Source organism: Martes martes (assembly GCF_963455335.1).
Source record: "Martes martes genome assembly, chromosome: 10".
In the NCBI taxonomy this organism is placed as follows: Eukaryota; Metazoa; Chordata; class Mammalia; order Carnivora; family Mustelidae; genus Martes; species Martes martes.
In genome coordinates this window covers 98516223-98530161 of record NC_137898.1, presented here as the reverse complement: position 1 = coordinate 98530161, position 13939 = coordinate 98516223, and the positions used below count along the sequence as shown (strand labels likewise).

General features: G+C 44.6%; 1 long non-coding RNA gene across 1 annotated transcript in view; it reads right to left on the bottom strand.

The window, feature by feature from the left end:
- Positions 1 to 2771: 2771 nt before the first annotated feature.
- The window catches only part of LOC308351413, a 143994-nt gene continuing 132826 nt past the window's right edge, over positions 2772 to 13939 (bottom strand). The window contains exons 7-8 of the long non-coding RNA XR_013967580.1: positions 4274 to 4361; positions 2772 to 3832 (exon numbers count right to left, since the gene is read on the bottom strand). This is a non-coding gene — a long non-coding RNA (uncharacterized lncRNA). The remainder of the gene's footprint in view (positions 3833 to 4273; positions 4362 to 13939) is intronic.

Here is a 13939-nt window from a genome sequence, read left to right as displayed (position 1 = left end):
AGTCTGCACAAAAAATAATAAAACAAAACAAAACAAAAAAATCTAAAAGGGAATTCCTGGCACCGTGTTTGACCAGAAGGGAATGCAAGAGTTTAAGAGTCATCCAAATCTGATCAACTTTTCACCCTGGGTTCTGTTTACAGACTCCTCAGCTCACATTGTTGGAATGAGACAAATATAGCCACTTTTGCTTTGATCTGCAGTCAGTTTGGCTTTCCAATCCTGGCACAATGGTGACATTTAAGAGGCAAGGGGATAAAATTATTTTCATTCCAGCCTCTTAAACATGTGAAGACTTACAACTCTAGCCAACTATGAAGTTAGACCTCAACGGGCGATCTCTTTTTTATAAAAAAGTTCTTTTTCTTACAGTGCTGGCTATGCACAGAAGTATAAAGACTTCAGCGCATCCATTCCCCTGGTTAATTTTATTTTGAAAGATAAGGACGGATTCGAGAACAATGGGGGAGAAAGAATGGCCGCAAGGTACGAGTCAAGCCAGGGCGAGATGGGTCTCGGGCGGGAGCTTCTGTCTGTTTCCAAAAAAGATCACAGTAACTTTCAAAACAATTAGGCCCACAGGAAACAAAACAGACCCTTGGTTAGGTATCTATTTATTCATCCCTCAACAGTAAGCTGAGTCACCCAAAGTCCTTGCTGCCTCACCTGTGAGCCCCGACTCTCAGTTTGAGAGCTGAGAATAGTTAAAGAGCGAAGGGAATTGAGGGCCAGCTTATAAATTAATGATTGGAGACTCCCATCCATCTCAGAACAAAAGGTCTCCTTCCTCCCGTACCAGCCCTTCCTTCCATTTCTACCACTCTTAAAGGACTCTAAGGGGAAGACGGGACATGAAAGGGATGGGAAAGGGGATTGGGTAGGCATACAGGCAAAGCCCGCGGTCTGTGAGATTGCCTAACAGACACATACCTATAGACACAAGCTTGTGCGGACTATCACCACAAGTTCGGATCTACGGGTTTGTGGCAACAGGCCTCAGTATCTTCTCTCGTTTGGGGGTCTGAGATGTCTGAAAATAAAACGTTAAAGCCATTAGTCCAACCAAAGATTCTGCCATTCTAGTGTTTTATGTCCCAAATGGAAAGACTTCATCTTGCTCTTAGAAGGGCAAAGGTTAAGCAGCAGCATCTGTGTTCTCCCCCACACAGGTCCCTCTGTTTTCACTTATTCCACAGATACACTCAGCTTTAGGTAAATTTCATCAAGTGACTGTTTAATATTACCGAAGGCTCTTTTAGTCAGACCTTAGCACACGATCTGGCCAAAGCGGTATCAGATTGTAAGAGAGAGAGAGAGAGAGAGAGAGAGAGACTGAGAAAGACATGAAATCCCAAGTGCAAGTTCTTTCCTTTAAATGCCTGTAATTACATGAAAAACGATGGTGAATTTCTCCCTTCTATTTGCATTTTGGAAAACAGGCGGAATACACTGACAAGCATCACCAACAAGCTGATAAGTATTTTCTGAAACGTCTTCTAGAGGAGATTTCTAGCTATATTAAATGAGAAGACTCATCTTCAGGAAAGTTTGTGTTTTTGTTTCCACCCCACCCCCATTCTTGGTCCCAACACTAACGCAGAACAAGTTTCGGCATATATTATAAAATCTGTCCCCCCCAAAACTATTCAAGCATACGAAGACGGATCTGTTTCTGAAGCCTTATGAAATGATTACATTTGTCAATATAGCATTCTTTCTCCCAAGCCAATATTCTACACATAAAAATGGGACATCCAAGACCACGAAGCTTCATTAACAGCTCCTTTTGTGAATTTTCTTAAAGGCACAGTCTGAATCATAAGCACTTCTAGGACACATGATGAAAAGCAAAGTAATCCCCCTCCCTAGAAATTGGGGAAAACATATGCCTCCATCCTTCACGCAACCTAAGAAGAAACTTTTTAATTTTTGTTAAGCGGTGTCTATAGATCCTGGCTCTCAAAAAAATGCTCTTCCTTTGCCTCAACATGAGCATGAGACTTTCTCAAGATTCTGGGAGGCTCTACTAAGTGCAAAAAAAGCTGAATTGGGGGATTATTTAGAGAAAAGAGTGGGCCCTTATGCACACATACTGAAAGGTGAAAGCAAGAGAACACAAAACCACCCAACGGCAGGGCCTGAGACGTGACCCTTCTCAGATACCCCATCATCTGTCTCCTTCACTAGGACTGAGCCGTGGGTAGGATTCCTGGCAGCCTATTCATGCGGTGAAGGTTCCCCAAACTGAGAATTTCGTGCAACTCTGTGGCTTGACTTTCAGATCCAAAGCAACAATGATAGCAAGTGGAAATAAGTAGGATCCAAACCAATCACCTCCAAGTGGTCTCGGCTTCATTCTAAAACGCTGATTTCCTTTCTAAAAGGAAAGATTTTAAAATGAACCCCAAGTCTCTTCTTTTCCTTTGATCTTTCTGACAAAGGCACAGGTCCAGAAGCATTTGAGGATGGGCACTCTGCACACTGTGAAGGGTTGTAGGAGCATGTGGGACAGAGGAACTCCCATTCAGGTGGAAAAGAACCATTCCAGGCTTCCAAAGTGATGAGGACTAGCTACTATTATCAGGTTTATTAAAAAGACGGAATGCAGTATTTGTTTGCAATGAACGAAATAAGATCTGTCCAAGTTTTATACTTAGTCATTCAATTAGAGCCATTTTCATACATTTGCATCCTCGAACCTCAAAGGAGTGTGATGCTATGTTTTAATTGGGGGCATCTCTTTTTTAAATTAAAAAAAAATTTTTTTTTTTGGTAAATATAGGACAGAGAAAAGCTACTCACTCCAAATGGTTTGTAGTGTTAGCTTCCAAACAATCCACCGTTTTAATTATAGAAAATAAAAGAAAAAATGGGAAGATGTCTAGATTGCAGGGGAAAAAATAGGTCAAATCCTGACTCATAGAAGAATGGTTTGTTCGGAAGGAGATATTTTCTCCAAAATATTAATTGACTACCTCCTTCAAGAACCTTCTCTGTGTTAAGGAGGAAAAGAAAGGTTCTTTTCAGAGGAAATTTTGGCTTGCTTTATGAAGCAAGATTCTGTGGGGCTCTGTTAGATAGTAATACTCATAATTAAGTTGGAAAATGCAAGCTGAATGCTTATGAACAATGGCAAAGCAGAGTAAGGTAATTTATCAAGCAAATATATTATTTGTGCTATTAAACATTTTTAAGTGGCACGAAGTCCTTCAAAACCACTAAAAGGAAACTGCCTGTATCCTGATAGCTGAGCTCAAATCTTAGCCACTGGACAGGGATGGGGATAGCTGCGTTAAACGCCATACTATATTACCAATCTAGGACTAAAGTTAAAATGTCAATATTGTTATTATGCTAGTTATACATGCCCTATCTTCCAGGAATTCAGAGCACACGGTAGGCTTTTTAGAGACAATCCTCTAATATTTACATTTTTCAATTCAATTACCCAAGATAGCCACAGAGTTTAAGGCCAGTGCTTGACGGTTTCAGATGAGTTCTGGCTAAATCATTGTCAAAAGAAGTAAGCACTGTTAAGTAATAACTTCAATTTTTTTTCCTGAATTCCATAGAATTGAATGCCATGACTGCTCTGCTATGAATATTATAAAGCTATTTGCTGCTTTAAAAAAATCAAGTTCAAAATGCAGTTATTCTTTAGAACTAAAGCATTCAGGCGTGCCCTAAAAATCTGCAGTGCTTGAGGAAACGGAAGGTTTGGGAAAGTTAAGGGAAAACACTATTACCTGAGAAAAGTAACTTCTTAGGAATCCTATTCTTTAAGCTCGTTGCCATCTTGCTAGGCCAATATCTTCAAACCATTAGCCCGCGTCTGGAAAATAAAATTATTTTAAGTGGATCAAGACTCTTTTGTTTGTTTATCGGTTGGTTTCTTTTTGTCACCCAATTCTTGGTTAAAGCTAAATTAGAATTAATGTTGGAATGAGGTAAAAACGGAACACCAAACACTGAAATAAATATAATTCTAGAAAATCACTGGGCAACATTATATTTACTTAATTTCCAAAACTACACATGCTATAAAGGTTCTGCAAATAAGTCACTTTCACATTTTTTCCTGGAATTTCCCTGGCTATCGACAAACGCTGAGAACTATTTTACCGGAAAAATGATCAAACAGGAATGTGAGGTCTCAGAATATTCACAAATTCCAATGTTTTATACCAAACCGCTCATTTGCTAAATATGAGAAAGAGACAGGCTATCAATAATTAAGAACGGTTAAGGTACAATCAAGTTGGGCAATCATTACCTGGCAAGATGTAGCATCACTGAAACATCGTTTTAACTTTTTGATTCTGAAATGTTTCAGGAGTCATGATTTGTCTCTGCTGATGGGGCTGTTAAAAAGAAGTAAAATATCTTATTGTGGAGAGTTCATGAGTCTACCCCCTCCCACCGCAGCAGGATTCTTGGCTTCCATTCCAACCTTCTCTCATTGGCCATGTTTTAGACGCAGGGTTTGCTTTTCCTTCATTGTTCCTTTACTAATGGAAGGCAAACTCTCTGTGCAGCTGCTTGCAAAAGGGAAAATGTATTTGAGTTTTGCCTGGCTTGTGGACTTGAACACCAAATCCATGGTGATGTCAGCAGAACGACACCAACAGGAAGATTTCCTACTCTCCACCCTCCTTCTTTTTTAAAGATGTACCTCTTGTCCTGGACCTCAGCAGACCTCCTTTGTCCTGAGGGGACAGAGCAATTCAAGTGAACTTTTTAAAAAGGAAGGCAAGAGAGAAGTGAAAGAAAGGGGCAGGGGGGAGAGAAAGAAAGAAAGAAAAGTGGGAAGGAAGGAAAGAAAAAAGAAAAGGAGGCAGAAAGAAAGGGAAAGAAAAAGAGAAACAGAGAGAAAAAGAGAGGGAGGGAGGATGGAAGAAAAGAAAAGGAAAGAAAAACAGAACCACCACAAAAAAGACTCAAATCTACCCTTTGGCATTCATCATGAAGCAGGGGAGACGGCCAGTCTTTGGTCTCCCTATGGCTTTTCTGTTTTCCTGATGTCTTTTCTCTCACCCTCTGCAGCCCTTGCTTTTTTGTAGGAAGATCCAATCACCTCAACAAAAGAGGCACAACCAGCAATCGCTGCTCCAAGAGACATTCACTGGTGCCATGCGTCACCGCGAGCGCCGTCCACCTGCGACACTACCACCGGGACACCAGACCCCAGCGTGGGAGCGTCTCTCGGGCGAGCAATGCAGGGGCTCCGTCACCAAAGCCAGCTAGCTTAGGTAGAATTAATTCTTCTCTGCCCAGGAAAAACTGACCAGAAGGGAGCCGGAGGGAGAAGACTGGCCAGGCAATGCCATGGTTTTCATGCTCCTTTCGGCTGAAGGGAAAATTAGAATTGATATTGATAATCTCCCTATCACACCCACCATCACCCCCCGCCCGCATTAAAAAAATGAATATTTTATGTAAAATGAAAAATGAAGGTGTGGCTAGGTCACCTAAAGAACAAAGACATGAAAATTGTATGACAAAATAAGAAAATTGTATGACAAAATAAGAGTGGACAAAAACAAACAAACAAAAAAAAACAGCTTGTTTCTAAATGACAAAAAAAAAAAGCAGCCCACTCCTCAAACAGTCTGGAACCCACTCAGAGCTCGTCCTCAACAGCAGTGTAGGAGAGATCAAGTATTTCAGAGTGAGGAACTGGAGGCAAATTTGCTTTCGACACACCCGAAGAAACAAAAGAGAAGGAGGCTGCCAGTAACAAGTTGTCTCGTGTGCAGCTGGCTAAGGAAGCGACTTTCACTTTTAAAAGCAGTTAAGTTTGCTTAGAGTGACAATTTTTCTTCCTCTTTAAAATCTGAACAATGACACCAGGCTACAACTTTCCTTTCTAGCTAGATGGCTTAATAAAGCCAGGAGGGTTTCTTCAAAGAATCCCAATTTTCAGAAACACAGAAGACCCTGGTTCTGATACGGAAATATGAGATACAGATTTTTAAAGATCAGACGTCTGTCATTTCTTTAATATAAATGAACTATACGCTGCACAAGGCTTCCTGTATGTCAGCCAACTTTAGCACTTTTATTTTCAAAGCTATGTTTTGCTCATGAGAAAGCAGCCTGCAATTCGATTCGGAAGCCATGAATTAAGTGGGGGTCCAGAGAGGCTTGGGAAAGAACTGACAATTAAATCCCTTGGACCCTGCGAGAAAAGAGATAAGCAATATGCAAAGAGTCAGGGTGTCCTCCAACCTTGACCGTGTAACAATGCGATGCTTGTTCCGGGGAAAAGTACAAGAGAGCCTAGAGCCCCTGCCAGGTTGCCTCCAACCATCAAACACGAGAAACCAGGTTCGGCTGCAACAGAAACACCTTTCTGCCTTCCTGCAGGGCACAGATCTACTCAGAGGGAAGATCCGAACAGCCTCAGAAGCCTCCATTTCTCAGCCCACGACAGGCCAGCTTCTCCCCTCCCAGGCGCTCCGCACTCCTCTACTAAGTTCCACATTTCCCTCTTTTTCAGAACAACAACCAACCAAGGAGAACACGACTGACTATTGTCCTCGCAGTGGTGAAGTTTGGAAAGAAAAGTATTAATCTACATTATCTACTTCTTGCTCTCAACTTCTCCTAGGATCGATTTCTTCTCTTCCTCTTTCTTTTCCCCCACCCCCTCTTTCACACACGCACGCGCACAGGCGCGCGTGCACACACACACACACACACACACTCACACACACACTGCTGCTTGGTCCAATCTGGTGCCTGCTTAACAACAACAGAATGACAAGCAACATCTGTTTGTAAAAGAGCCAAAATCAAACCTTCACGTGTTTTGGCCAGGTTTCTTTTTTCTTTTTTTTCCCCTGACTCTCAAGAGAGGAAGGGGCCAGGAGGAGAAATATTAAGATTTACATTTGACACCGGCTCCAGGGAAGCAGCAACTCTACTCCCCCAGAGTAATTTCAAAAGAAAGCAGTGTGAGTAAAACCATGGCAGTATTTCTGGTTGTCTTTCCTGAAGCAAGCCCGAGCGCAAAACATCCAACATACAGATTCCTCAAAGTCAGGGTTTGTTCGGTTTTCTTCTAATAGCTTTATATTCTAATTATATTATAATCAGAATTATAGGACCCTCTGTGTGTGTGCATGTGTGTGCATGTGTATATGTGTATATATGTGTGCATGTGTGTGTGTGCACGTGTGCATGTGTGTGGGTGTGTATACGTGTGGGTGGGTGTGCATATGTGTATGTGTGCACGTCTATACGTGTGCATGCATGTGTGCATGTCTGTGTGTGCGTGTGTGTGTGCACACACATGTGCATGTGGGGGGGCAAGAGGTGAGAGCTGCAAAAGCAGAACAAGGCAAAAAAAAATGACAAGAGATAACGTGGACAGGAAGGGAGCTGCGTAGCTTCTCCCCATTTTGCGACCCCCGGGCATCTAAACAGGCACGTTCACACATAGGCCACAGGCAGGAACGTGCGTCCTGGAAGCAGCGAGGCCATGGCAGACACCTGCACAGCTGTGGCCATCAGAAACAGGCTCCCCCCTTCCCCCGCAGAGATGAGCCTTTCTGGAAAGCTACCAACAGTCCACAGAGTCACAGTGCAAAAGGAGCAGAGCCACCTCAGGGAGGGAGGGGCCCCGGGTGGGTGGTGGCGGGAAGGAGCCAGGAGAGGAGAGAAGGGTTTGCTACCAACTGAAACAATTCCGCCCTCCTAGAAGAGAACCCGAGGACTGTTAGAAGCCCAACTCCCATTTCACTCCGGGCTTGGAAGAAACCCACACACATTAAGGGAAAAATAAATTCAGACAAGTTGCTAAGGAGACTTGTGTCAACTCCAGGCACAGACATATTTCTTGGCCTTTCCCCCTCTGCTCCATCTTGTATTCTGCTCACGCTGCTCTGCGGCAACATTGCACCAACCTCCTGCATTAATCTTGGCCTTCACCATGCAGACTGGCAAAGCCCGCTGCTTGTATATATCATCATCTTTCAAACTTAACGAGTTAAAAGGGCGTGTGTGTTCATGCACGTGTGTATGTATGTGTGTGTGTGTGTGTGTGTGTGCACGCGCGCGTGCGCTCCTAGTTGGAGGGAGGGGGGGACTTAATTTGGAATTTTTTAAACATAGGTATTGAACAAAGAATACTCAGACTGCGTGTTTTGGGAGCAGTGAGGAAAGCAGCAGGTAAGACACCTAGCAGTTGAAATTCCTCTTCGCCTGGGCATGACATCCTTTCTCTGTGCCCTTTGCCTGCCCCCAGCAGCCCCTCCAGGTAAAATCCTGTATTCCCGGCAGAGGTAAGCAGTGCCTGAGTCATTACAGAGGCCAGTGTAGGGGTCCCAGGCTTATGCATTCCACAGAGTGGAACCCTGTTCCGGCTCCCCTGCTCAGGAGTGGGTCCCAGAGAGATCAGCTTTTGAAAACAAACTGGAATGATCCCTCAAACCTCTAAACCAGACCTGTTCAGATTCTAAACTGGTTAGCCTTTCGGAGGAGACACTCCAGCCCAATATCCTTGCCCCGGAGCAGGGGCCTTCCTCCCACAGAGACACATCTTTCGCGGCAGCTGATATATGTCAACATTTGACTTAAGGGAAAATTAACATTTCTTTTCAGGACGGAGATGTTTGTACTGTAGAAGCCAATATTTTCCTTTCTCAGCCTCCTGTATTAGAATTTCTAAAATCTTCCCTAGGACACAGAGAGAGTAGACAATACATAGCCTCAGTCATTACTCAGGGCGCTGCGGCAAACCAAAGTCAGGTCTGAGCGTGCGCGTGCCTGCATGCGTGCATGCGTGCGTGTGTGTGATTGCGTGTGTGTGTGTGTGTTTGTGTATGGGCGCATGTGTCCCTGTGTCACTGTCACGGGCAGATCAGTAAGACACACACCAAGACAGTTGGAGGACGAGTATCTGTTTGGTCCCTTCCCAGATTAGAGAAGTTCGTAACGTCTGACAGCCAAGCCCACAGCTGTTTTAGCCATGATCCTCAGGGGTGGACGTGGGACAAGGGATTAGCAAGGGGATGGGAAAAGCACCTGCATTCAGTGTGCAGGGCTGGGTGTGTCCCTTCCGCGGGCTCCAAGAAGGCTACGCGGCTCCCGTCTCTTCCTCTTGCCAACATTTATCTGGTCTTCACACGTCAAAGCTCCAGCAAGCTGTTCTGCCTCAGCTGAAATCAGCCAGCCAGGCGACTCTTAAACTAGCAAGACGGAGATTTCGCTCCTGCCACTCGCAGAGAAAAACATAACCCAGCCACCAGCCCTGCTTGCCCACCCTTTCCAAACGACTCCAGGAAACCGAGGCCTGGATTTTAGGGACGGGGGGATCACTGGCGTTCTTGACGACCTCTGATGTTTGTGGCACGAAGCCTCATAACTCAATCAAAACGGAAAATGAACCTGGAGGGAGGAGAGCCTGGTGGGCCTCTCCCAGCAGGCAACTGGGCAATTACCCTGTGACCTGGCTGACCAGGGGGCAGTCGAGGGACACCTGCATTTTCTTCATTTGCTCAGGAACCCCAGGAAATCCTGCCTCGTCGCTTGCTGGCCTATTTGTCCCGCCTGCTGGGAATGGGAAGGTTATCTCACTCTAATATGAAGACATGTTTGCTGGGACGCTCCATGCTCCTCTGTCATCAGAGAGAGGAAGAACTAATTTACAGGATCAGTGCAACCACACTGGCCTTGCAGCGGAGGGCCCTTCTCCGTCTAGATTGCCAGAAACATGCTTTCCTTCGTAAGGGTGGCTTGCTGCTTTCTCAAAGTCCCCAAAGAACCGAAAACATATTAGAAACCTTTCATTGCAGCACCACCTGCCCTCCCTCCAACCCTGCCAATTCTTTGTGGAAAGAGAAGGATACCAGTAAACCACGATCAACGTGGCTAGGCCGGCCTGGAAGAAAGCCCGCACCAGAGGCAGAACGAGTTCATTCAGGTAACTTTCAGATTAAAAAAAATATGGTTTTTCACATCGTATTAGAAAATCTCTAATGAGTCTGTTCCCTGAGATGCAGGAAGAAAAATAGCCCTATGAACAGTGGCTGGCGAGTTATAACGCTGCCCAGACCCATCTCAAAGCATAAAGTGATACGACTGATACTTTTAACGTGAGTATAGGGGTGTGTGTGTGTGTGTGTGTGCCATCTGAATCTCTCACGTCTAGCCTTGAGTTCAAAAACCACATCTTTTTCACATTTTGTAAAGTGACCTTCCCTTACTCCACCCTGAAATTCAGTCTGATGCCCCACACACAGGGTAAGGAACAGAATGTTTCGCCTCTCCATCTTTTATGAGCTAATGCTTCAGATTGCAAAATGCTTTACACATCACCCAGGCCTTGTCTCCTCAGCCCAGCTGGCATTCCTGCTTCACACTGGGACAGAGGGCCGGCACAGAGGAGAGTTAAGTGTCTTTCTAAAGCTCATGTGTTCCTGTAACGGCAGCATCACAATGAAGACTGCCCCCTGCCCCATCCCCAAACTGGGGAGACAGTCCTAGGTCAGGCTGAAGGGATTTCATGGTGTCCCTTTTTTCATTCTGCCTTACTTGTCACTGAGCCATTGTGTGCTCCCTATAACCCCAAGATGTAGGAAACCCCGGCCCTAAGTGCTCTAGCAGCTGCCATCTTGGGTACCCCCAAAGAATAAACCGCCAAATGCTCATATTGGAGACTGACATCAGAGGTCAATTAAGGTTGAGAAAGGTCTCCCGCAGTATGTTCTAGTGAGGCCAGGTGACTATGCATTGCCATAAGTCTGATCACGAGTGACAGAGAGGTCACAGACTCCTGATTCTGCAAAATATTGGTTGCTATCTAGACCTGGACTATAGTCCATCTGTCCATTACCTGGGGTCATCGTTACTGCTCACTTAATTTTTGTTTTCACACATGGCGCGGGACTGAAGAGAGGATAAATCCAAGATCTGAAGAAGACATCACATTCTAAGTGTCCCATGTAAAATGCCTATACGCATTTTTTATATATTCCCAAGACAAGTGGTTACTAACATATAACTGAAAACCTATTATGTCCCTCAGGGAGCATTCGAGGTGGTGAAGATGCTATTCTTGGGTAGGATTAATATCCATAATATAATCACGTCTCTGTATTTTCATCTCCCATAAATAATTTATTTCTGACATTTAATATGGACCAGACATCACCTCATGGCTCATAAAAGCAAGATCATATTTCCCATTTTTTTGGTGTGATGCTTTTGGGGTGGTGGACAAGGATGGGTGGGGTAAGTGGAAAGCTGAATCTTGAATCCCATCTAAACAATCTGTAAACAGAAAAGGCTGGCAAAGCCACAGAACGAGTCTAAAATTCCTTCTTGAAACATGTTAATTATGCCAGGAAGAATGCAAGATGCCACCTAGTTCATATTTTTACTTTTAAAAATTGAGTCCTTTTATGCCAACTCTGACCGACTCTTAGGGGCTGTTTGGAGTACAAACTTAAAAAGATTCTGAAATCCTATCTGACCTCAGTAGGAAAGAGTTTTATGAGCATTTAGTAAGTTATCACTGCCAAGAGGGAAAGAGCTTGATGGGACATACACTAATATCTGCCATTCCTGCCTGACCCCAAACTCCTCTTGGAGCAACATTTCCTTGACTTCATGACAGTGGGGAGGTGCTATTCAGGAGCCTCTGTGTGATAAATTTTAGGAAAGTATTATTGTTATTATTATATTATTTCTGGACATTCTAGCTAATCATAAAGGAGTCTGGGTAGATTTTTATCTCCTATAACTTATTCACACAATCTTTAGATAACACTCAAAATTACTGGAGAAAGGTCCAAAAAAAAAAAAAAATAGCGACAACAACTCCCATCCTCTTCTCCCAGTCACTGAGAGATGCAAATCTGATGGCTAAGTCTCTGTTGAAGGCAAGAAAAATCATGAAAAAGAGCAGTTTCTGTGTAGCCTGGGATGCGAAATCCATTCATCCTCATCTGGTTCTCCTCAGAATCTCTATGTGAGACAACACCTTTGAGAACAAAGACTTCCCCCCAGACAATATACCTGATCCAGATTGGCACTGCTACTTATCCTGGGAAGCTTGGAAGGTTCTTGGTCCCAGGTGAGGGCAAGTAGAGGCAAGGAAAAGACACCATGATGAGATACAGGTGCTTGTCACCCTGCCTCACTGACTTAGTCTGGCTCCCTCCTACGAGGAGGTTAGACAGCTCTGGCTGCACAGGGCCTCAAATCAGCAGACCTACCCTTTATTCAGGACACTCAGCAACAGACAGAGCTCACCAGAAATACCTGGGCCCTGAGGAAGCCTTATCATTGTAAATAAGATCTCACTATAATTTTTAAGTTTGCTAATGGACTTCTGCTCCACAAGAAGGTAGAAGTTAAGTCTATGGTCTAAGTAAATTAAAGTAAAAGTCCCTTTTCAGAAACGGATGCCTAGGGGGACCACATCAGAGACTTTCTCACTCCTATTGATCTAGCTTTCTCTGCTGAACTCCACATTATGGGCTGTGAAATCCACCTTCCTGAGAGAGAGGGCGGGAACCTCCCCAAGGGCAATGAGGTATTGATTCCAACCTGTGGAAAAGCCAACTTATTTTCACATTTCTGAGAGGAGGTGGAGGACACCTTCCTAGCCCCAACCCAAAGAAACTCAGCATGATAGCTTGTAAAGATGGAGATCTTCCAACCGTTGAAGGGGGGAGGCGGGGTCATCAGTCCTTTCTAGACTGAGCAAAATAGGTAAGGCTTACAGATACTTCTCCTTACAAGTCAGACCACTAGCTAGCCTATCCCTCCATCACCACAGAGGCCTACAGATGGGTCCTCCAGTAACCCCCACTTGAATCCATTTGGCAAACAGACATGAAAGGTCGAGCCCACCAGATGCCCTTCAGTGACCTGTGCACACACAGTGAGGGATTAAGATCAAGTCACTGATGAGTTTTCCTTGTGGACCTCAGTCCCCGGCAGAAGTGGTGACCACAGGACTCAGAAGCCTCTACCTTTGAGGTAGGAATTTTCAACAAAACTTGGAGGCTTGACCTCCAAAGGGAAGGTCTCGTTGGAGCTCAGAAATAAAGTACAATAAAAAATCTGTCTGGAATGGGTTTACACAGGATCCCCTGGGTAAGAGAGAATTAAAAGAAACTCCATCCGGGAGTTCAGCTGAGCATCCTAACCTCGGTTTTTCTGCACATCTGTAAGTCCGATTAGTGCTTACCAGACCGACTTGCCTGTGAATTGATCTGAAAGTGTAGTTACGCTGAAGGGGCCACAAAGATGGGAGAGCTAACATATGGCTTCCTCCACACCCTACCCAGAACTTCCTTTGGAGGTCTAGGAGCAAGGAACCCCTTGTCCTAAATTTCACCGCCACCACCATATGGGAGTGTAAGTGTGTGTCTTCCCAGCCACTGCCTACTTAGCGGCCATGAACTTGCAGGTACAGATGTTGGTATGTTGCCACTGAAACCCAGAGCTGGATTTTCTTCTTAACAGGTTCACAGCCTCCAGACCCATGGCAGACAAAGGCACCACAAAATCCACACTAAGCTAACATAAAAGCCCTGAGAAAGAGAAACCCTCGTTCCCTAACTGCCTTTCTTACAGCGCCTGGCCTACCAGCCTCACTGATGCTAATACAATGAAATTCCTTTTTAAACATCTTAGCAGAGAGCTCCAAAATGGCACTGGCTCCACCATGCCTTGTCTTTTCTTTCTTTTTTTTTTTTTCTGTTGGATCTCAGCCTTTACTAGAGCCCCACTTCCCTGCTCACACATACCTTGCAAACAGGCTGTGCCAGATGGGCTCTTAATCATAGTAATCAGCTGGGAAATTAAATGTTGGAGAATCCAGCCAGTCTCCTGAATTTTCCCACTTGCGATCAGGGCCTGAGCCGTCGGGATGTCCACTATGAGATCCAGGCTGCCTTTTAAAGAAGGGTCAATGTGATGGAGC